A 26,233-nucleotide genomic window follows, 5' to 3' on the forward strand; every position below is an offset into this window, starting at 1 on the left:
TCTCAGGGACTTTAATATTCCTATAAACCCCTCTGCAGCCACTAAACTACTTTCAATTACTTCCTCCCTCGGGCTATCGCAGTGGGCAAATTCTCCCAACCATGTAGCTGGCAATACCCTTGACCTAATCTTCACTTATGCATGTACAGTATCTAATATCTGCAACACTCCATATCCACTCTCTGATCACCACCTCTTATTATTTGCTCTTGCGTACCCCCTCACCCAACAACCTCAGCCTAACCCCCCTCAACTCAGGAGGGACCTTAATTCTCTTGATCTCCAACAGTTGTCAGCTGACATTGATTCACGACTGCTGTCCATCCCTTCCCTCTCCTGTCCTTCACTGGCCATCTCCAAATATAACTCTATTCTTACATCTGCCTTGAACACTGCAGCGCCACTCCAAACAAGCACCTCAAGGAGGACCCGCCCCCAACCATGGCATACTAAATCAACGCGCTACCTGCAAAGATGCTCCCGTTGTGCTGAACGCTCCTGGAGGAAGTCTCGTACCCAATCAGACTTTCTCCATTATAGATTCATATTGTGTTCATACAGTGCAGCCCTTGCCCTTGCCAAACAGTCCTATTTTTCCTCTCTCATTAGTTCATGTTCCCGCAACCCCGGGCGTCTCTTTGACAACTTTAATTCTCTTCTTCGCCCTGCTGTGGCGACCACCAAAACTAACCTTACTGCTGATAACTTTGCATGTCACTTCACTGACAAGATTGAACAGCTAAGGAAAGAATTCTCCCCTTCTTGCCTTTCTGTTTCTCAACCACACATAGATCATGCCTTTCCTACCCTTCAGACATTCTCCCCAGCTACTGACCAAGAGGTAGCTGCTCTTCTTTGCTCCTCTCGCCCCACCACTTGCCCGCTCGATCCTGTCCCATCTCACCTTATCAGATCTCTCTCCACTTGTCTCGTGCCTTCTCTAACACACATCTTCAACTGCTCGCTCTCTTCTGGCATCGTCCCTGCTGACCTTAAACATGCCACTGTAGTACCTATACTAAAAAAACCATCCCTCGACCCATCCACGCTCTCTAACTACCGTCCCATATCCCTGCTACCTTTTTCCTCAAAGCTTCTGGAAAGACTTGTCTTTACCCGTGTGTCTCATTTCCTCAATTCCAACTCTCTCCTTGACCCCCTTCAATCTGGCTTCCGCCCTCTCCACTCTACAGAGACTGCCCTTATCAAAGTTACTAACGACCTAATCGCAGCTAAATCCAAAGGCCACTACTCCATACTAATTCTTCTTGACCTCTCAGCGGCCTTTGTGTCAGGGTACCTGAGGCCTCTACCTCTAAGGGAGGTAGAGACTTGGTGGTGTATCCGTCCAGGCGAGCTGTTTCCTCCGTTCCTCGCGGTTCATCCAGTCACTTAAACACCGGCCGCGAGGAATCCACGTCCTTTTCTAGCAGGACGCTCAATACGTGACGTCATGACGCTAGCACGAGCAATCTGTCACTCAAGTGTCCGATATCCAATCGGTACTTGTCAGAGGCGTGATTTCCATCCAGAGCCAGGGTATTTAAGCTTACTCCTTACTTCAGCTCATTGCCCTGTCGTGGTTCTAGCTTGTCTAGTCACTCAGTGCTCTGGTATTCTAGTTTGCTCTTTTGGTTTTGACTCGGCTCGTTGTACTACCCTGTTTCTCTGTTATCCCTTGACCCGGCTTGTCTCTCGCTTATCTGTCTTCTCGTTCCCTCGACCTCGGCTTGCCTCTGACTATTCTTTACTCTCGGTACGTTAGTCCGGCCATTCTAAGGCCCGGTATACGTACCTTTCCACTCTTTGTACTCTGCGTGTTGGATCCCTGTCCCGATCCTGACATTACGACAGGGCCAATGGATCCTGCAGGTACAAACAGTCAGCTTGGTTCTTCGGATCCCAGGTTTGACGCCATGGAACATAGGATGGATCAGATGGCTTTGGCACTACAGGCACTTTTGTCTCGTGCTAGTAATCCACCTGAGGAGACACGTACTCCTTCTATCTCTCCTGCAGTCTCAGGTCTAGAGGTAGCCACTGTAGGTGCTTCTTCCCGTATTACCCCACCAGTACGTTATGGCGGGTCACCGGAGAAGTGTCGTGGCTTTCTAAACCAGATTAGCATCCATTTCGAACTACAACCCCGCTCTTATCCTACAGATAGAGCAAAGGTTGGATTTATTATTACTCTGCTCATTGAAAAAGCTTTGAGATGGGCCAATCCTTTATGGGAGAATGATAATCCACTCGTCTATAATTATAATGCCTTTGTAGCTGCGTTTAGAAGAACTTTTGACCCTCCTGGCAGAAAGGTCAATGCAGCTAGATTAATGTTGCGCCTTAAACAGGACAATCGAACACTTGTGGATTATGCACTAGAGTTCAGATCCTTGGCGGCAGAAGTTAAGTGGAACGAACAGGCTTATATAGATGTGTTTCTGAATGGGTTATCAGATGTAATTCTTGACGAGGTCGCTACTAGAGAACTCCCTGAAAATTTGGAGGATTTAATTTCTTTTATATCTCGTATTGATGAACGCTTAAGAGAGAGGCAGAACACTCGAGATAGGACCCGTAGACCCTCCTTTAAACTAGCGCCTACCTTTCAAATCTCTGAGTTCGAAGACTTACGTATTCCTGAACCTATGCAGATAGGCAGTACTCATCTCACTGAAAGGGAGAGACAGTACAGGAGAAGGGAGGGTTTATGTATGTATTGTGGAGTCAGGGGTCATTTACGCCTAAATTGTCCCAATCGTTCGGGAAACGCTCGCACCTAAGTTCCTCTAGAGGACAGGCCTTGGGTGTTTCTACTTTGTCCTCTATTCACAACTACAAGGAGCTCAGGCTTGTGTTACCCGTTTCTTTAAAGTGGGAGAAGGGAGTAGTTAAGACTATGGCACTAATCGATTCTGGAGCTGCTGAGAGCTTTATAGATCAGGGTTTTGCTGCCAAGCATGCTATTCCATCCCAGTTAAAAGAGACACCTCTGGCTGTTGAGGCCATCGATGGTAGACCGTTACTTGAGCCTGTTATTTTTCATGAGACCATACCGATTAACTTGACTGTTGGCATCCTGCATAAAGAGGATATATCCTTGATGCTCATTTCTTCTCCGTCTATTCCCATAGTTCTGGGGTACTCCTGGCTGAGGAGACACAACCCTATTATTAATTGGGAATCAGGGGAGATAGTTTCATGGGGAGAGAATTGTCAAGAAAAATGCTTGCGGAAGGTCTTACCTCTTGGATTAACTAATACATCGAATACCTCTGACAATCCTACAGAGACACAAATTCCGCCTCAGTATCTAGATTTAAAGGCAGTATTTGACAAAAAGAAAGCCGATACCTTACCCCCACACAGGTCCTTTGATTGCAAAATTAACCTACTCCCTGGTACCATGCCTCCCAGAGGTCATGTATACCCATTATCTATAAAGGAGAACTCAGTCCTAGAGGAATATATTCACGAGAATTTAGACAAGGGATTCATCAGGAGGTCCTCCTCCCCTGCCGGGGCTGGATTTTTTTTTGTTAAAAAGAAAGATGGTTCTTTGAGACCTTGTATTGATTATCGAGGCCTGAATAAGATAACCATTAAAAATGCCTACCCGATTCCCTTGATCACCGAACTCTTCGATCGTTTGAAGGGCTCTACAATTTTCACCAAGTTAGACCTCAGAGGGGCATATAACTTGGTGAGAATCCAGCAGGGACATGAGTGGATGACGGCATTCAATACTCGATATGGCCACTATGAATATACCGTCATGCCTTTTGGGTTATGCAATGCACCAGCAGTATTCCAAGATCTGATTAATGAGGTTCTTAGGGAATTTCAGCAAGAGTGCGTCATTGTATACCTAGATGATATACTCATTCATTCTAGTGACATTGAGATTCATCACAAACAAGTCAGGAGGGTTTTGCACAAGCTTCTCCAGCATGGCTTGTACTGCAAGTTGGAGAAATGTAGCTTTGATCAAACCCAGGTAACCTTTCTCGGCTATGTGATCTCTGGGGAGGGATTTAAGATGGATCCGGATAAGCTCCAATCCATTCTAGAGTGGCCTTTACCCACAGGTCTTAAAGCCATACAGAGATTTATTGGTTTTTCCAATTATTATAGGCGCTTTATTAAGGGCTATTCTTCCATTATTGCACCTATCACTAACATGACCAAACAGGGGGCTGACACTAAGAATTGGACTACTGAAGCTCTCCTTGCGTTCAAGACTCTCAAGGAGCTTTTCGCTTCCGCTCCAATTTTAGTTCACCCTGACACTTCTCTGCCATTTTTGCTCGAGGTAGACGCATCAGAGACTGGTTTAGGTGCTGTTCTATCTCAAAGGTTGGGTGTTGACAAACCATTACATCCATGTGGATTTTTCTCTAAAAAATTGACCGGTACTGAAAGCAGGTATGACATTGGTGACAGAGAATTACTAGCGGTTATCAAGGCTTTGAAAGAATGGAGACATTTATTGGAAGGTACATTACATCCTGTTACCATCCTGACAGACCACAAAAACTTGTCTTATATCGGAGAGGCCAAGCGTCTGTCCTCCAGGCAGGCTCGTTGGTCGTTGTTTCTTACCCATTTCAATTACGTTCTGACTTACAGACCTGGGTCAAAGAATTCTAAAGCCGATGCGCTATCTCGCCAATATGAACCCTCTGCTTCAGTTGAACCACTTTTGTCTTCCATTGTACCCAAATGCAATATTATTGCTAATACCAGTCTCAAAATTCATTCCCCGCTACTTGACCAGATCTTGAAGTCACAACATCTAGCTCCCGGAAACACTCCTGAGGGAAGAAACTTTGTTCCCCCTGAACTTCAACTGGAGCTCTTACAATGTTTTCATGAAAGTAAAATAGCTGGTCATCCTGGTATTCGCAAGACGTACTCTCTGATATCCAAGGATTTCTGGTGGCCTTCACTTCGTAAGGATATTGAGGAGTTCGTCGCAGCTTGTGAGACTTGTGCCAAGACTAAACTATCTCATGCATCCCCATGTGGCCTGTTACACCCCTTGGACATTCCTGAGAAACCTTGGTCCTGTTTGTCCATTGACTTTATCGTTGATTTGCCTGCTTCCAAAAAACAGACTGTTATTCTCACGGTGGTGGATAGATTTACCAAGATGGCCCATTTCGTGCCATTACCTAAACTTCCGACTTCCCCTGAATTGGCGGAGATTTTTGCGAGAGAAGTTTTTCGCCTACATGGGATCCCTTCAGAGATTGTTTCTGATAGAGGTTCTCAATTTGTCTCACGTTTCTGGAGATCCTTTTGTTCTCAAATGGGCATCAAATTGAACTTTTCCTCTGCCTATCACCCTCAGTCTAACGGAGCTGCTGAACGTACTAATCAAAAGATCGAACAGTATCTGCGTTGCTTTGTTTCCGAACACCAGGACGATTGGGTCGGTCTGATTCCTTGGGCGGAGTTCGCACACAATAACCTTGTTTGCGATTCAACTCGCTCTAGCCCTTTCTTCATGAACTATGGCTTTCATCCTTCGATTTTTCCTTCGGTTTCCTCTTCTCAGGGGATACCGTCGGTTGATGATCATGTCGCCAACCTGAAGAAATTATGGGATCAAACTCGACAAATTCTATTACATAGTTCCTCGCTGTTCAAGAAACACGCTGACAAACATAGAAGAGCGGCTCCTGTTTTTGTTCCTGGGGATAGGGTATGGTTGAGTACTAAGAATATTCGCCTAAAAGTTCCGTCCATGAAATTTGCTCCTCGTTACATAGGTCCTTACAGGGTTCTCACTCGTATCAATCCGGTTGCGTATCGCCTTGCTCTGCCACCTGCCTTACGCATTCCTAACTCTTTTCATGTCTCCTTGTTGAAACCCCTCATTTGCAACAAATTCTCCTCTAAGGTCTCCTCGCCTCGTCCTGTTCAGGTGGAGGGTCGGGAGGAGTACGAGGTCAGCTCCATCATTGACTCCAGAATTTCAAGGGGAAAATTGCAATATTTGGTCAACTGGAGGGGATATGGTCCTGAGGAGAGGAGTTGGGTACCTCAGGAGGACGTCCATGCTTCTCGCCTTCGCAGAGCATTTCACCTCCGCTTCCCATCTCGCCCCGGTTCATTCCGCCCGGTGGGCGTATCTGAGAGGGGGGGTACTGTCAGGGTACCTGAGGCCTCTACCTCTAAGGGAGGTAGAGACTTGGTGGTGTATCCGTCCAGGCGAGCTGTTTCCTCCGTTCCTCGCGGTTCATCCAGTCACTTAAACACCGGCCGCGAGGAATCCACGTCCTTTTCTAGCAGGACGCTCAATACGTGACGTCATGACGCTAGCACGAGCAATCTGTCACTCAAGTGTCCGATATCCAATCGGTACTTGTCAGAGGCGTGATTTCCATCCAGAGCCAGGGTATTTAAGCTTACTCCTTACTTCAGCTCATTGCCCTGTCGTGGTTCTAGCTTGTCTAGTCACTCAGTGCTCTGGTATTCTAGTTTGCTCTTTTGGTTTTGACTCGGCTCGTTGTACTACCCTGTTTCTCTGTTATCCCTTGACCCGGCTTGTCTCTCGCTTATCTGTCTTCTCGTTCCCTCGACCTCGGCTTGCCTCTGACTATTCTTTACTCTCGGTACGTTAGTCCGGCCATTCTAAGGCCCGGTATACGTACCTTTCCACTCTTTGTACTCTGCGTGTTGGATCCCTGTCCCGATCCTGACACTTTGACACCGTTGATCATGCTCTCCTTCTTCAAACTCTTCAATCGCTTGGTCTCTGTGACTCTGTCCTCTCATGGTTTTCCTCTTATCTCTCCCAACGCTCATTCTGTGTCTCCTTTTCTAATGATACCTCCTCCCCTCGCCCTGTCTCGGTTGGAGTCCCCCAAGGCTCCGTCCTTGGTCCCCTTCTATTTTCTTTTTATACTGCCTCTCTTGGCAAACGTATTACCTCTTTTGGATTCCACTACCATCTGTACGCTGATGACACCCAGCTATATCTCTCCTCCCCGGACCTCTCCCCTGCCATCCTGCAACGTGTCACTGCTTGCCTTTCTTCCATCTCTGACTGGATGTCCTCCCACTTTCTGAAACTCAATCTCTCAAAAACTGAGCTCCTTGTCTTTCCTCCTCCTAATACTGATCCTCCTCTTTCGCTCTCCCTTCAAGTTTGTGGTATCAACATCAGTCCATCCTGGCAAGCGTGCTGTCTTGGCGTCATACTTGACTCTGGTCTCACCTTTGAGCCTCACATCCAGCATGTTGCCAAATCCTGTAGATTCCATCTTAAAAACATAGCCCGCATCCGCCCCTTTCTTGCACCAGATACTACCAAGGAGCTTGTCCATGCTCTAGTAATTTCCCGCATGGATTATTGTAACCCTCTCCTGATTGGTCTTCCCAATAGCCGTACTGCACCCCTACAGTCCGTAATGAACGCTGCTGCTAGATTGATTTTCCTCTCTAGTCGTTTCTCTCACACCTCACCCCTCTGCCAGTCCTTACATTGGCTTCCTGTATGCTATAGGAGTCAATTCAAGGTACTAACTCATACCTATAAAGCACTGAACAACTCTAGCCCATCTTATATCTCCTCACAGATCCATAGGTATGTCCCTTCTCGGTCTCTCCGCTCTCGCCGTGACCACCTCCTGTCCGTTGTCCGCACTCGTACGGCCAATTCGCGCTTGCAGGACTTCTCGCGGGCAGCTCCCTTCCTATGGAATAGCCTGCCTACTGCCATCAGACTCTCCCCTAGTCTTGCATCTTTTAAGAAGTGCCTTAAAACCCATCTCTTTAGGAAAGCTTATGGCCTCCAAGACTAACCCCTACCTCACATACCTGTCTCTTGCCCTCTCCTAAAGGGCAGCCCACCTTATTTGATTGCAAATTCCTGTCCTAATGTGTTTTACACCCCCACCTCCAATAGAATGTAAGCTCGATTGAGCAGGGTCTTCTTCTACCTATTGTTCCTGTAAGTTTATTTGTAATTGTCCTATTTATAGTTAAATCCCCTCTCATAATATTGTAAAGCGCTACGGAATCTGTTGGCGCTATATAAATGGCAATAATAAATAAATAAATAAATACCTCCCAGATGACATTTCAGAATAGGATGGCCCTAGATATGATTCTAGCAGAAAAAGGGGGTGTATGTAAAATATTTCCCGACACCATGACATCTTGTACCTTTATCCCAGATAATACTGGACCTATTGGTAAAGTAACTATGGCAACAGAGAAATTGGACAGTCTCCCTGACGAATTACAAAGGAATTCTGGGGTCCCCAATACATGGGATAGATGGTTTGGATGCATGAATGGGTGGCAGAAGACCTTATTCTAGGTTGGAATGGCGGTCCGCACTGTGACAATTCTCTTTCTCTTCCTGACTTGCTGTGTACTACCTTGCATACAGAAGTACTTACAGAAGACAGTAGGACAAACCATTGATAACGCAACTCCCACATTCTTACACCAAGACATCAATGACAGAGTGTGACACACCACACACACCCCTCCAGTCTCATCAGTTCAAACAGACAACTGCATTCCTGTAGGGATAGTGTAGGGATAGCGTCTGTCTCTACGGGCAGAAGTCTCTCGTGGGAGAAGTAGTGGGTTAGCCACTGCGGGATACCCACGGAGTGAAGCATTCGAGGCTTGTTAAGACAGATGAGCTGCAGCCAATTAGGGACATCTTAGGGACAGTTGTAGTTGTCTTTCTAGTAAATAGCCATTTTAAGGGGGAACTGTTGTGGACATGAAATATTATCCTAATGTTTAGTTAGGAAAATGTCTATTTACTTTATATAGTTCCTGATCAGCATTTATCATTATATATATGATTAACCTAAAATGGCCGCTAGGGCCAGGGAGTTTCCCTTAGTCATCGAATAACACCCTCACTAACAAGATGGCGCTGGAATTTGGGGGAGACCTGCGAGATGCCAGTGACATCACACCCGGTAGGACGAGCAATGGATCAGCCACTTAACCCCTAACCAATTATTGATGTATAAATCAATGTTATCTCAATGTTATGACAATGCTTATGATGTAATTTTGCTTTATAAGGGGCATGCCACCCCCTCTAATAAACATTCCTCAAGTTTTTCATTAACCTGAAACTTGTGTCCGGTGTGAATTACTTCAGGGAGCGTGCACGCACTGTTTCTTTAATTTGGCCAGGGGCAGATACACAAAATAATCAATTTATTGATTGATTTCCACTTCATCATAATTACCAATTTAAAATATATTAAACTCTTGTGTGGTGATTATGAAAAAACATAGAGATACAGTATTAAAAAACAAAACAAAAAAACAACAACCTTTTTGTACATGTGTATATATACACACACATTCCAAATATCCCAGGAATATATATCTGTAGCCTGACATCTAAGACAGAAAGCAAATGTAATTTATTTTAACAGGTTTAATGCAATCTGTTTTTGTCAGGATAGATGAGATTTTTTGTTTTATCTAAATATCTCAAAAAATGAAAACACTAAGTAATAATATTTTATGAAAAATATATTACATTTTATTATCATGTAAAAATCATAAAAATCATAGAAAGTGAACAAACTCAAAATCAAGATTTAGTCCATTTGGGGAAAGAGTGTTCACATAAAAAATCTACTTGCTTTCTATCTTCGCCAGTTCTTTAAAGGGAAACTCCAGTGCCAGGAAAACGATCCGTTTTCCTGGCACTGGAGGGTCCCTCTCCCTCCCACCCCCCAATCCCCAGTTGCTGAAGGGGTGAAAACCCCTTCAGTGACTTACCAGGGGCAGCGACAGGTCCCACGTCGCTGCTTCCTCCTCCCCCGCCGCTCCTCCTTCTACTTACGTCGGCCGGTGGGCGAGACTGATCTCGCCCGCCGGCCGCGCATGCGCATTAGCACACCCCATAGGAAAGCATTGAAAATGAATTTCAATGCTTCCCTATGGGGAATAGAGTGACGCTGGAGGTCCTCACACAGCGTGAGGACGTCCAGCGACGCTCTAGCACAGAAAACCTGTGCTATGAAGCAGGAAGTCCCTCTAGTGGCTGTCTAATAGACAGCCACTAGGGGAGGACTTAACCCTGCAAGGTAATTATTGCAGTTTAAAAAAAACTGCAATAATTACACTTGCAGGGTTAAGGGTAGTGGGAGTTGGCACCCAGACCACTCCAATGAGCCGAAGTGGTCTGGGTGCCTGGAGTGTCCCTTTAACATTATTGTCACCCCTCCAATTTTTATATCTTTTTGATATTACCATATAGGATAACATAGAAGGATTACTTCTGTGTTTCTCCACAAAGTGCGCAGACACACTGTGTTTCATATACCCCCTCTGGTTGTTGCCAATATTTTCTGCAACCCTAGTTTTAAAAGCCCTAGTGGTCATGCCAATATACTGGAGACCACATGGGCACCAGAGGAGGTATATGACATTGGTGGAATGACAGGTGAGTGTTTGGTGAATTTTAAAAGTGCGATTTGTGGAATGTGAAGTGAAAATTATCTGTTTCTGTTTACTAAATGTAAGAGGTAGTATAATCCACAGTATCTCCACTGGGTAACAGGAACAGCATAAAATAATCCGGGCAAAATAAGTACAGCATACAGTAATCCCGGTAGCGTTGTATCAATCCTTCCTTCCCAAGAACTAGACGACACATAGGCTGGGAGTCAACTGAGCTTTTAATCACAGGTCACAGTTGTAGCGGATGACCCTGGGCTGTCCTACAAATTTCACGTGTATAACTGTATTTGTGTACATTGCCAGTTTCTATGTGTTGTAAAAGAAATGTATTCCTCTGGTTGTTCGGTAGAATCATTCGAATAAAGTAAGGGAATGAGACTACCGAACAACCAGACCTCCCTTGTGTGAAGTGTGCCTTCAATTACCGTTTGCAACAATGTTGCAAACGGGTAATTAGCCATCAGTGTAGTGTGGTCTTTGTCCTCTGGGTGGCCGCCATTCGGGAAACGAACACGTGGCGGCGGCCATCTTAGACTCCCGAACAGCGGTGTTTTGCCGTCGAGTGTCTGGAACTAAAATCGGACACTTGACTAGGCAAACACCGCTGAGACCTCCAGACTTCCAGTATTTCGTGGGGAAACTACAGGGGCAAAATGCATGTGTTACGACACTCACCGCCAGGGGAACGGAGCCGTCGTTTAGTAGCTAATCCCCTTTCTCCAGAAATGCAGTTTTAGTCCGACCGATCGTAAAACTCCCGAACGGAGCATACGAATGCGGCAACTCCCGATCAGCAATCCATCCGAAATCCTTCCACAGCTAGAAATAAACGAAAACGCTGTCCCAATAGTAAATCCCTCCACAAACGAGACAAAGCTCCGTCTTGAAGGTCAAACAGGAATGTGTTTAATGGGGGCTACCTGCCCGGTATTTATGCGGATCTCCACAAGGTGGACACTCCCCTAGGGGACCTTGTGGAAGACTGTAAAACATATTGGACAGTAGCCAATCGCAGTGGCTTCAATACAAGCCCTTCCCATTTTACCCATAAATCCTCCTTCTCTATCCCGGAGATAATTAGGGAGAAATCTAATTATCTCCAAGGATAGAGACCATCGCCATTTTAAAACATAATAAGAAAAATACAATAAAATACATAAAATCAGAAATACCGATTGCATATGGTTCGTGTAACGTATCCCCAGATAGCCTGGATCTGAGGGCATATTCCGACCGAATAGCGCTCAGATCCGATGTACATAGTTCAATCGCCATGGAGTCAAAGTCTCTCACAAGTTCTTCGGTATACGAATGACTCCATGGGACGGCTACCTGGGTAAAGTCCATACGAATTATAGAAACTCCCGAACCGACCGGTGTTCGTACGCCTCAACGAAATAGAAGGTGGGCGGCAGCCTCCAGCGGTGTTCGGCAGATAAAGTATCCGTTTTTAGTTCCATAGGTTTTGCACCGAACACCGCTGATTCTCCTCGTGTCCAAAATGGCCGCCGCCTCGTGGTCGGCATACGAACGACGACCACCCGTACGAATGGAATGGAGAGGTGTCTGCGGTTAACCGCAACGTTCTAATTGTGGTCAAGGTGTTAACAAGCAGCACACTCCTCTCCTGGGTGGTCGTTTGTTCGGTAGTTTCAATCGGTACAAGGGAAAACAGACGAACAAGGGCATACGGACAGGAAATCCATGAAATCAAGGCAAACAGACGAACCAGCAATATAAGTCTATACAGATGGGTTTGTCACAGCATGGAACTGTTTTCGGATACTTTACCCATGCGGTCGGTCAAAACTTTGCCTGTTCATAACTCCCGAACCCCTGGTCCGATCTGGGTGATTTTTGAGTATGTTGCTCACCCAGATCAGGGCTATCAGAGGATACTGGATTCTAAGCGGAGATAACCTGGGGAATATTGTACCTCCGCTACATTGGTTGGCAGCGCTTTGATCCAGACTCACAGAGGAACAAGCATAAATGGAGTACGGATGGAGATTGATTTTACTACGCTAAAACGCTCCAAGCTAAAGGACCTCCTAGAGGCAAGGGGTATACAAGCCAGCAACAAGAAGAAAGCGGTACTCATTACTGAACTTATGGCAGAGTACAGAATGGATGGCGATTCGGTTCCCGAACAGAGGGATCCAGGAGAAACACAGGGATAGATGGAGTTCCAGAGGCAGGTTCGATTCAGGCTGTCCTTTTATGGGGAAAACCCCTCAGAGGAAATTATTTCAAAGACTATGACAGTGTTGTAGAATTATTAGGCCCCTTTAAATCTATACCCTTATATTTCTTTCTCATGCGCTCATAGTCTTATAAGAATGCTTTGTTCATAGAAATTGTGTGTCAGCAGGAAATGTTAGGTTCCTGCTGAGTGAAACATTGTAGCAGCTAGTCTTAATAAAATGTGAAGTTACTAAAAGCCTTGAACCTAACCTTGAAGCTAAACAGTGCCAAACTACTCAAAATGGCTGCTAAAGCCCCCCTCCCATCGAGTGAACTCCTCGTGCTAACAAGATGGTGCTGGAATCTGGAGGAGAACTTCATGACGACAGTAATGACATAAGATGGCACACCCAGTAGGGAGGGCATTTGAACTAACCACTTAACACTTAACCATTTACTGATTTATAATTCTATGTTATCTTGAATTCTGTAGTGATGTAATAATGCCTTTATAAGGGTCTGCGCACCCATTTTCTGTGCTCTTGCCATTAAATTTCCTGAAGTTCTTTCATTAACCTGAACCCTGTGTCTCAGTGTGAAATTACTTCTGCGTGCACGCAACTTTATTATTTCTAATTTGGACAGGAACAGATAGTCATTCAAACTTATTGGTTTGCTGAAAAGAAATCTATATCAGTTGGCGCATCAACGTGGGGCTCTGGGTTATGACCTATCGGACAGCTGTCCAAGAAGACCCTGGGGGGGTTAATCCTGAGGGACGGAAGGAGCTTGATCACCTCTGAAATACACAGTAGAGATTGCTGCAGCACCTAGTCGGTATGTTCCTGCCCCCTGTGATTTACCTGTCCCAGTGTCTGAGACTGCTTCCGAGGGGACATCAAAGTCAGGTAATTACTTGCCCAGAGACCTTGTATTTTTAATTTGATACCTATTTTACCTGCATGTTGACTATCTGTTGCCTGGGTGTGTCTGATTTGGTTTGTCCTTAGCTTAGTGCCCGGGTAGAGTGTTTGCCTGTTTACCCCTTTTAGGAGCCACGTGGCTGTGGCTGTAAGGAAAAAGGGGGGTGGATCTGTGGAAGTTTTCCTGGGGATCTTCTGTTTGCCTGTTTTCCTCTTTTAGGTGCCGAGTAGCTACGGCAGGAAGGAAAAAGAAGGGGGGAATCTGTGGAGGGGTGTAGACTCACTGCATCCTAGGGGTTCCCCATAGTGTCACTCTGACAGCTTAGCTAGCCTCATTGGACACTTGGTTTCTCTGACTGGATTGCAGAGAGGTGATACGTTCCAACCTCGAGCGCTGAGGCTGGTAACATTTGTTTTGATGGTGGGATTGGATTCGGGCAGGTATTGCTGTTTCCATCACCGTGAGGTAGTGAGACTTGCAGATAAGTCTGCAACAGGGACACTACGAGGTTGAGGTAGGTGGCTTCTGCCACACGAGTAAAGGAAAGGGATTACTGTTGATTTTATTTGAACTGTGATGCATGCACTGTATTTTACTTGAAATGTCTTAATTGTCTGTCACACAGATTCCTGTGTTTACTTTTATCTTACTCTCTGTACTATTTGCACTTTCCCCTCCTCTTTCTCTTTTTCTGATGAGAGAAGTGATTGGTCACACACTTCTTGCCACGCTCCAATCCGCGACTACCTTGGGTAGGCGGACTCAGTGACTAGTCTACGTTTTGGGAAGACGTACGTAGGAACCTATTCTTACGTAGCAGTCGAGCACTGTAGACATTCTGTTCCTTTTTCTTTCTCTATATCTGGGACGCCTTGTATAGGGAGGATGGGACAGAATCTAGATAAACCCAATAAGGGTTGGTTAGCATATCATCTGGTTGAAGATAGAGAAGGAGAGGAGATAGTTAAGAAAGTTGATAAGATTGCCAAAGTGTGTGGAATTGCTGTACCTCCGTGTGGTAGATTGCAGCCAGAGAGCTGGCGTAAGTTACTGACAGAAAAGAAAGGCAAGCTGGCAGACCATAATTTGATCCGTACAGCGGTAGCGTAGGCTATTCAGCAAGAGGGATGGATTGAGGAAGAGGTTGATCACAGAGGTTTAAGACTGTATGTTTATTATAATAATTGTGTTACTGGAAAGTTCTCCCAGCCAACGCCCTATTATTACATTATTATGTCCGGGAGGTGACCACGCCCAACATCCCGTCAGTAATGACCGAAATGTAGCTGACCGCGGTCACCATCCCTGGTCCCCACCCTACCCCAATCTTAAATGCTGTGGGGTTTTTGTATTGCTTGTTGGCCGATTTAGGAGCCGGTACCACCCTGATAGAGGGGTGGGGTTTTGTATTGAGTTTCACTGAGATTATTACTGTGTTATGATTGACCTCAGGGGCGTATTAGCCGCGAGGCAAACAAGGCATTTGCCTTGGGCGGCATTTTCCAGGGGGCGGCAAAAAACGCCGCCCCCCAAATGCCCAAGGCAAATGTCTTGTTAGCCTTGCGGCTAACAGACATGCCGGCGGGCTGCTGGGCAATCTGGCGGCATTGCCTGGTGGGCGGGCGGCCGGCGAGGGAGCACTTCCCCTGAGCTGTCTGCTCAGCTCCCTCGCCAGCCGCAGAGTGAGGCTGGGAGCCGGAATATGACGTCATATTCCGGCTCCCAGCCTCACTCTGAGGCGCGCGAGGGAGCTGAGCAGACAGCTCAGGGGAAGTGGTCCCTCGCCGGCCGCCCGCCCGCCCGCCAGGCAGTGCCGCCCGATCGCCCAGCAGCCACTGGACCACCAGGGAGGAAGAGACACCCCCCCTCCCCAGCATTCCCAAAGGTAAGGAGGCTGGGGGGGGTGTTGAATTAAAAAAAAAAAAGTGTTAAAAATACATTTAAAAAAAATGTGTTAAAAATAAATTTAAAAAAAATGTGTTAAAAATAAATGTAAAAAAAATGTGTTAAAAATAAATTTTAAAAAATGTGTTAATGTGGGTGAGTGTGTGTCTGTGTCTGTTAGTGTGTGTGTCTGTTAGTGTGTGTCTGTGTCTGTTAGTGTGTGTCCGTGTCTGTTAGTGTGTGTCTGTTAGTGTGTGTGTGTCAGTGTGTGTGTCTGTTAGTGTGTGTGTCAGTGTGTGTGTCTGTTAGTGTTTGTGTGTCAGTGTGTGTGTCTGTTAGTGTGTGTCTGTTAGTGTTTGTGTCTGTTAGTGTTTCTGTCTGTGTCTGTTAGTGTGTGTGTGTCTGTTAGTGTGTGTGTGTCTGTTAGTGTTTGTGTCTGTTAGTGTTTCTGTCTGTGTCTGTTAGTGTGTGTGACTGTGTGTGTCTGTTAGTGTGTGTGTAGCGGAGAGCTGATTTCACGCAGCTATTCTCCACTTTAGATCCAAGGAAGGCTCAGGAACAAGTCATTAGTAAATCCACAGCAGAGTTTCCAGCAGGTAAAAAGGTACAGCGAAATCCCCACAGCACTCCCAATAACTGGACGACACACAGTTTCAGGAGTAGAACTGAATATCGTTTATTCCAAGGTTTCTTATAAAGCCTGCTCCCATGCAAGGGAGGGAACCACAGTAATTATGACAGTAACCAATGTAGTACTTGTTACCTCCCACACATCTCCTCCCCTCAGAGTGAGTCATAATCCCCTTAACTTGTCCAGTACTTTACCCCAAACTTGGATGTACCCCTCAACCATCACATATCCTTAATATTAGGGTACCGCTAGGTAGCCCTGATCTGGGTGAATATAATATCCAAAATTCACCCAGATCGGACCAGTGGTTCGGCAGTTACAGGAAGGTGAAGTTTGACCGACCGCACACGAGTTGGTATCCGAAAAGGGTTCCATGAGAATGGGCCCTGCGGTCGGTCTCCGTTCGGCAGTTAAAACAGACATTTATAACTGCCATCCATACTTTAATTCACCTAGATAGTGATTCGCTCATTCGGTACTTTGTAACTACCGAATGGGGATTCGTTAAGTCTCTCCGTTCGGCAGTTACGGAGCTCTGGAGGTCTCAGCGGTGTTTGGTTGTTTGAGTGTCCGATTTGAGTTCCAGACACTCGACGACAAAACACCGCTGAGATTTTCATGCGTAAGATGGCCGCCGCCACGTGTACGCATGCCGAATGGCGGCCACCCAGACACACTGTTAATGAGCCGGTTAACTTGCGGTTTGGAGAGAATGTGAACCTTAATTGCTGGCACACTTCTCTCCGGGGTGGTCTCTCCGTTCGGTAGTTTCCATAAGTATATGATACGGATGGAAACTACCGAATAACATATAATTCACATATTAAATAGGCGAATAGCAATTTCAACATAGGAAAAAATATAACAATTACAGTCACACAGGCATTTTGCAGGACAGGCTTACTGCGTTCCGCTACAGTGTGTGTCTGTTAGTGTGTGTTTGCCTGTGAGTGTGTGTGTATGTTAGTGAGTGTGTGTGTCTGTTAGTGTGTGTCTGTTAGTGAGTGTGTTTGTCTGTTACTGAGTGTGAGTGTGTCTGTTAGTGTGTGTGTTTCTGTTAGCGAGTGTGTGGTTCTGTTAGCTAGTGTATGCGTATCTGTCAATGAATGTGTGTGTGTGTATTTAGAATGCGGGGCGGGGGAAAGGTTGGGTGGGGGTGGCGCGGGGGGAAGGGGGGCGCCTGAGTTTTGTCCTGCCTAGGGCAGCACAAAACCAGGATACATCACTGATTGACCTGACTGGATCAGGAGTTATTTGCTGTGTTTTATTGTTTATATGCGCATCGTTCTAATATGTACATGGCCATATTACTTTATGCTATAGTATGGGTACCCTAGGTGTTTTTGTGTCTCTTTGCGCGCAATAATTGTAATGTAATTGTCCTTCTGTCTTGTTACTGTACAGCAGTGACATGGTTAACCTTCATGCCTGCAGTTTCTCTCGTTTCTCTCCCTCTTCCCCCTCCCTCTTTTGCTGTGACGTACAGGTTTGGGGGGGAGGAGGGACATGCGGGTCTGTGTTCAGTGAAGTTGTTCAGAGCTACAGATAAGAGTTAGAAATGGGATTTTTGCTAGAAGATATTCTAATTGTGTATTTTGTTATTTACATAGAAGTTGATAGGATGGTTAAGGATTGATGTGTCGTATAAGAGGTTTCTAGGGTTTGTATATTGTTATTGTTGTTGCCATTTATATGACGCCAACAGATTCCGTAGCGCTTTATATATATTGTGTGTTGTGATAAGGCAGTGAGGATTGTGGGGGAGACTCGCTCACGAGGCCCTGTATTTTCTTTCGCGGTGCAAAGTAAAGACTGGTGTATATGATTACGGAGGTTAGGAAAATGAATCTGCTACAAGAATAGAGGAATATTTGGACGTGTTAAGTGATTAATGGCTGGTGGATGATAAGGGAAATTGGTTGAATTCCGTGAGTTTATTTTGCATCATGTTATTTTAAAGTACATGTTTCTAGAGACAGCTTTATGGGCTGTTAAATGCATAATGTTCTCACCTGTCTTATTTAACCCGCCAGGTCTGTTCATAGTTTAGTATTTCATTTTGCTGAACAGAATGTTGCTTCTCTGACTTATTTTATTAGCTATAATATAGTGTAATGTTGAAAGTACGTCAGCCAACACCCTAAAAGAAAATGGCCCCTAGTACAAAAGGAGGTTGGCCCTAAGGTGACGTCACTTCTGCCCTTACCATGCCCTCACCTCCTGCACACACATCATGGCCATCATTTCCTTCCCCGCCCCTGTCATGGCTGCCTCCATCAAGAGGCCTACCCCTATCATGCTAATCGTGTCTTATGATATGTTGTTTTCCTTGTACTCTACATATTATGAACAAGAAAGTTACAATTACTAAAATAATCCTGCTATTTGTTTCCCTATATCAGAAATGTGTCTGTGACAAGTGATGGTTAATGATGGAGAAAATATATAGATAGAAAATATATATATATCGATTCACGTGTAAGTAACAAATGTGTTTTAACTTTGTGTACAAAAATTGATAACATGCTGGAAAAAGGGTTATCTTAAAGAATATTTACTAAAATAAATTTCTAATAAACAAAGATTTCTTGAACAAATGGTAATACAGTTAAAGGATTGGTCTAAGAATGTTTTGATCTAATTGAAAAGGAACCAGAAAACATTATAAGCCTAACTATTTACAAATGGAATAAGGATTTAGATACTAGTATAAACTATGAAGGTGGGAGTGTGCTCCAATCTGTCTTTATTGGATAATGATAGCCTCCAAGATTAAAGACTGTTTTACATAAATTTTGACGTAAGCCCAGATATTTTATTATTGCATATACATATAAGTCGAGACTTTGGGCATTATAATGTATTGATTCCAGATCTGTTACTAGCAGCAAGTGCATTAACAGCCAGAAACTGGAAAACAAGAAAGGTGAATTCATGTATAGCTATTTATAAAGCTTAACAAAATCTCCATTATCTTTTTCATTTATTTCGCAGAAAACAATGTTATTTGTCTATTTTGTATGTTTTAATACATTATCAGTGAAGAGTAGAATAAGTTTTATCCCTTTTGCGAGACATAAAATTGTGATAATGTATATTTGTGATGTATGTAAGAATTATATTTTGAGATATGTTAGAAATAAATAAATAAATAAAATAGAGAACGGAGAGTCAGGGATAGCGTCTGTCTCCACGGGCACAAGTCTGGTGTGGGAGATGTAGTGGGTTAGCCACTGCGGGATACCCACGGAGTGAAGCGTTCGAGGCCTGTTCAGACAGATGAGCATGTTAGCCTTTTATTATTTTTCTATAGGGAAAGCATAGGGTCAGTTAATAGTTGTTGTAAATGGGCTATTTGCAGCCTCCATAGCGGAAGAGAATCCTACCTGCCTCCTCATTTCTACCTGGTCTTGAATGCTGATGGATCCTTATTCTCCCCCCCCATCAGTCCCATAGATCTCCTCACCCTCATCCTCTCCTTTACCACCCTCCCCCTCCAATCCATTTCTCCCCTCCGCTCTTCCTCCCTTCTGCCCATCCACCACCCTGCCCACCTCCACTGCTACATCACCTGTCTGCTCCCTTACCTGCCCACCTCCTCTTACTCCTTCCACTGATCCCTCCCCTTCGTCTGTCTCCCCTCCTACTGCTCCTTCTTCTCCTCTTCCCTCATCTCCTGTCCTTCCTACTCCACCTTCTCCTCCTTCTCCCTCATCTCCTGTCCTTCCCACTCCACCTTCTCCTCTTCCTACTCCTCCCGTCCCTCCTACTCCACCCACTACTCATTCCTACATCTCCCCACCACCATATCTATATCCTTTATATGCTTCCTCTCTTCTTAATCCCTACCCATCTCCTCCGCCCTACCCGTGCCCCGCCCTGGCATCTGCCCAAATGGCCTGGCCATTCTCCTACCCTTACCACGCAACACAGCCCTATTCAGCCACTTGCCACTTCCCATGTACCTTCCATTGCCACACCCCCTACCCCGATCACGCCTACCCTGCCTCAACCTGCTCAAGTCGTGCCCACATCCAATATGGCAGCCCCCAGTGGTGTGGCACCTCTAGTGCCGGTCCTAATAATTCTTGCTCCTCATGATATTAATTCTATTCTCTATTGTATCCAGCCAAAGCACCTTACTTCTCTAAGACATTTCCGCCCACAGACAACTCTGCCTCTACCTGACATCATATTTTGAAGAAATGTTACTCCGGCCGCTCTTCTGCCACTTCCCAGGGGGGATACCACACTACGAAAAAGAATTATTCAGACTGGTGGAGGTACACCTCATCATGACAGACCTGTTTTGGGCATCACTGAGAGGTGGCTGTCCCTCATGATTTCTTCACTAAGTCCCCAGAAATCTCATGAAAGGAACCTGGCTCATTAGAAACATGAAACACTAAAAATCGATATCAGCTCTCTACAGAGGGGGGGTCAGCAAGAGAACTGTAAATGGAAAGACAAATACCCTCAATCTCACACAGAAATAGGTGAGGATACCTCTCCTACTGCTCCTCATGGTTGCTTTGAACAGATGAAAGAGGAAACAAGACACCTCTCAACAGTGCATGCAGTAGCTTTGCCAGATCCTGACTCCACTCTGTTTGTGGATGGCTTTAGATTTGCGGATGAAGAGGGAAGGTACCGTACTGGATTTGCTGTTGCCACAGAAGATCAGGTACGTCAAACATCTTCACTTTCCTCACCCACATCTGCTCAAGACGCTGAATTGACAGCCTTCTCAGTGGCATGCAAAATGTCTGAAGGAAGACGTGCTAATACCTACACTGACTCAAGATATGCCCTGGGTGTGGCACATGATTTTAGATCAATCTGGAAGACAAGAAGAAGCACCACTCAGCTGACCAAGCTGCCAAATAAGCCACAAGTGCACCAAGGGAAGTGGACAGAAGAGTGTCCGCTAAAGAAACTTCTATATTCACCATGAAGATCCTATCTACAGATTTCAAGCTCCTAAAGGAACAACAAGCAGCTGCTGACCCTGAAGAAATGCAAAGCTGGACAACCCTTAGAGACGGGCTGTACTCCAACACTCTCAAGTTCTGTTTACCCAAAAAACATGTACTGGGCAGTGGTCCAGTGGGCCCATGGAGTTTTATACCTATCCAAGACCCTCATGAACTCTTTGATCTATAAATACTCTGAAGCACCTAGAATTACTCCTCTGATCAACAGTTACTGCCGATCCTGAGTCATTTGTGCCAAGGACAACTCAGGCAGAAAAAGGAGGAAAGTCCTAAGCATCTAGCTAAACTTCACTATCCCTTTCAAGAATCTAAGTGACTATATCCAGGTGCCAGAGAGTTGCCGGTTCAGATATGCAATAGTTATAATAGACATTTTGTCTGGATGACCAGAGACCTAGCCGGTCATCAATGTGACAACCAAGACCATATACCCAGTAATGCATCGTGAAAGTTGCAGAGATCACTCAGTGGATTCACCATTCCAGATTCAAGACTCTCTCTCTGCAACATGGGAAGTAACATTTGTTGATCTTGACAAACCTTTGATTCTAAAGGTTGCTTAAAATGATATCAACGAGTAGGTGTTTTGATGGCCATAATAACGCCTGACCACCTGCCATCGATGGAAAGCCGAGGACCCCAAAAAGGAGACCTCGTGAAGCTAAAGAGATTCAGACGCCAAGCTTTTTCAGGATTATCTGCCCATCTTGAGTTTGTGGTGATATCAATATTGACTAAATGATTTAAGTCCACCTACACTGACATAGCATGGGACAGGTTTCATACTATGATGAATAAGTAAATGTGCCCTAGCCAAGGTTATTATGTCCATACACATAATACATGACAAGGTACTCTTGACACACCACATTCATGCTTCAGAACAAAAAGGAGCACCCCTGTAAAAGACAGGTTGACCTGTACATATATATATATATATTGATGCCATAGGTGTGCCAAGGGGGGTACCAGATGATTTCACAGTAAAAGACGAGGGTTGAGTCCACAACCATCACTGCTAATGATATTTTGTACTATATTTATTACATCCGACTGCACTTTGCACTAACACCAAGCTAGCGGCCACAGGGTTTCTGTGTCTTTGGGCTAACAAGTCTTCCGGTATTAACAAATACATTTTTATCTTTTAGTAATTAACATTTTAAGGGGGGACTGTTGTAGAATTATTAGGCCCCTTTAAATCTATACCCTTATATTTCTTTCTCATGCTCTCATAGTCTTATAAGAATGCTTTGTTCATAGAAATTGTGTGTCAGCAGGAAATGTTAGGTTCCTGCTGAGTGAAACATTGGAGCAGCTAGTCTTAATAAAATGTGAAGTTACTAAAAGCCGTGAGAAACTAACCTTGAAGCTAAACAGTGCCAAACTACTCAAAATGGCTGCTAAAGCCCCCCTCCCATCGAGTGAACTCCTCGTGCTAACAAGATGGTGCTGGAATCTGGAGGAGAACTTCATGACGACAGTAATGACATAAGATGGCACACCCAGTAGGGAGGGCATTTGAACTAACCACTTAACACTTAACCAATTACTGATTTATAATTCTATGTTATCTTGAATTCTGTAGTGATGTAATAATGCCTTTATAAGGGTCTGCGCACCCATTTTCTGTGCTCTTGCCATTAAATTTCCTGAAGTGCTTTCATTAACCTGAACCCTGTGTCTCAGTGTGAAATTACTTCTGCGTGCACGCAACTTTATTATTTCTAATTTGGACAGGAACAGATAGTCATTCAAACTTATTGGTTTGCTGAAAAGAAATCTATATCAACAGAGGTCCAAGAATTTATCTTAAGAAAACAGACGACAACAGCTCCGGAACACAGCTCTGCAAGAAATGTACCACAAGAAGGTAAGCCTAAGATACCATACCAGGCTTTTAAAACGTATGTGGAGGCAGAGGAAGATATAGACGCTTTCCTGCAGGACTTTGAGAGACTGTGTGCACTGCATAAAATAAGCGCAGAGGACTGGGTACCCATTTTGGCCGGAAAGTTAACTGGCAGGGCAGCAGAGGCCTATCGTACTGTACCTAATGAGGAAATACGGAATTACAGCAAAGTGAAAGAAATTATACTGGCCAGGTATGCTATAACACCGGAAGCATACCGGCGGAGATTCAGGGATTTAAAGAAGGTGGAGAAAGACTCACACGCAGAGTGGGCATGCAGATTACAAAGGGCAGCACTCGGGTGGGTGCAAGCTAGCAAGGCACGGTCTATGGAGGATGTAATCCAAATGATGCTGATGGAGCAGTTCTATGAGGGAGTAACCAGCGAGGTCCAGGAATGGGTACGGGACAGAAACCCTACATCCCTCACCGAAGCTGCCAGGAAGGCAGATGAGTATATGGATGCCCGCAGGCAACAAAAACCTGCAGCTCCAAAAGCCACATTTAAAAACTTTGGGGGAACCACTTACACCCCAGCTCCACCAAGACCACTACCACCACCACCACCCGCTGCACAACCACGGTTCCGTCAACCCACTTCTGGCCCCTGTCATCACTGCCAGAAGTGGGGACATTATAAAAGGGAATGCCCACAGCTGCGGGACCGTTCCACCTGGATCCGTCCGGGCCCACCACCACTGAGAGCAGCCACAGCTCACCACTACCAGGATATCGTGGCCACACCATATGGTTCCGCTGTTCCCATTACCACCGTGGAACAGTGGGAGGTACTGCACGAGGCGGATCCTGTCCAGGCCAATACTGACAATCTACAACATCACAGACAGACCGTATACCTGGAGGGTAAAGCCGTCCGAGGGCTATGGGACTCGGGAGCTACGATCACCCTGGTACAGAGCCACCTGGTGTCAGATCAGGCCAAGCTAAGTAAAACTGTTGGCGTCAGGGTAGCCGGGGGAGCAGTATACCGGCTACCTACAGCAAGGGTACATTTACATTGGGGAGCGGGGGCAGGACACGTGGAGGTGGGGTTGATGCCGCAGTTACCGGCTGAGGTTTTATTGGGGAACGATCTGGGGAGGCTTACTTCTGCTTTTGAGCCCCAGACGCCCACCACAGGAGAAGCACACCCTGTGGTCACCCGACAGCAGGCCCGCACCCAGGATTACAACACACTGCCGGAGGTCCAGGTAAGAGACCCTTCCCCTTCCTAAGAATGTGTTCCCTGGGCCCCACCTAATGAATTTGCAGCCGAAGTAGTAACAGACCCTACACTTCAGGTATATAGGGACAAGGTTGTCACGGATTCACCCGGGGGGGAGGGAGAGAGATTTGTCTGGGATAAGCAGCTTTTATACCGAGAAACAGACAAGCAGATTGCTGGGTCAGACCCGATAGTGATGAGGCAGCTAGTGGTGCCGCAGCGGTACCGAGCTGAGTTACTCCGGATAGCGCATGCTATTCCGCTATACGGGCATCTAGGGGTCAGTCGCACCAGGTACAGACTGACCCAAAGTTTCTTCTGGCCAGGGATCAGCCAGGAAGTACGCAGATATTGCACTACGTGCGATACCTGCCAGAGGGGGAGACCGAAGGAAGGCGAAACTCCATCCCCTACCCATAATTGAGGAACCCTTTAGCCGAATAGCGGTAGATTTGATAGGCCCCTTCAAGAAAGCTAGCCCGTCAGGTAAAAGGTATATCTTAACAGTAGTAGATTATGCCACTAGATATCCAGAGGCAGTAGCTCTGACTAACATCCACGCTGAAACGGTCGCGGATGCCCTCATGCGGATATTCTCCCGGATGGGATTACCCAGGGAAATTATCTCGGATCAGGGTACCCAATTTACCGCAGAGTTTACCCAACACCTCTGGAGGATCTGTGGCATTAAGCCTATTATCAGTGCCCCTTACCACCCCCAGACTAATGGGCTCTGCGAACGGTTCAATGGTACCTTGAAGCAGATGCTCCGAACCTTCGCAGAGACCCACAAGAACTGGGAACGATTCCTGCCGCATCTCCTGTTCGCATACCGGGAGGTGCCGCAGGAATCCACAGGATTTTCTCAGTTCGAACTGCTGTTTGGGAGGAGGGTCAGAGGTCCCTTAGACCTTATTAGAGTCCATTGGGAGGGAGACCGGAGCACAGATCATACCATACGTGCTGGCCTTTCGAGAAAGCATTGACTAGGCATTGACTAGGACGGTAAGGGAAAACCTTCAGGCGGCACAGACTCGCCAGCGCACGTGGTATGATCGGGGAGCCAGGGACCGTAGCTTTCAAGTCGGGCAGAAAGTGCTAATTTTAAAACCTGTCCGACATGACAAGCTACAGGCCGCCTGGCAGGGACCATATAGGGTGGTAGACCAGAGGTGTGACACCACCTATATCATAGGCCCCTGCACAGGGAATGGAGGGCGACGCATGCTCCATGTGAACATGATGAAGCCCTACCAGGAGCGCGCCGAGGAGGTAACCGCCATATGTGCGCCCAACTCTGAGGAGTTTTACAGCTTACCACTTCCCGATTTGCTGGGAGATGGGCAGTTATCTGGAGATTTAGGGGAGGTTGCACTGGGAGATCGGCTGAGCCCACAGGAGCGGATCGAGGTACAGCAGCTATTAGAGGAGAAACGAGACACGTTCTCTAATGTACCTGGCTGGATACACCCCTCTGGCCACTCACCGGGTCGAGACCCCAGGGCAACTACCCATGCGCCAGACCCCCTACCGCATCCCAGAAGCGGTGAGGGAAAACATGCGCAAGGAGATCGATGAGATGCTCCAACTGGGGGTGATTGAGCCCTCAGATAGTCCATGGGCTTCTCCTGTAGTTCTCGTGCCGAAACGAGACGGTACGACTCGCTTCTGCGTGGACTACAGGAGATTGAACGAGAAAACCGTATCAGATGCCTATCCTATGCCACGGATAGACGAGTTACTGGATAGGATGGCCAGGGGCCAATACCTCACTACTATTGACTTATGTAAAGGATATTGGCAAATCCCCCTGGCCCCAGACGCCATCCCGAAGTCGGCCTCTGTCACCCCATTTGGCTTGTACCAGTTTAAGGTCATGCCATTTGGGATGAAAAACGCCCCAGCTACTTTCCAGAGGATGGTGGATCGACTCCTGGATGGGTTTCAGGACTATACCTGTGCCTACCTGGACGATATTGCTATTTTTAGCAATACGTGGCAGGAACACTTGGCCCATA

Source organism: Pelobates fuscus, chromosome 2 (assembly GCF_036172605.1).
Source record: "Pelobates fuscus isolate aPelFus1 chromosome 2, aPelFus1.pri, whole genome shotgun sequence".
NCBI lineage: Eukaryota > Metazoa > Chordata > Amphibia > Anura > Pelobatidae > Pelobates > Pelobates fuscus.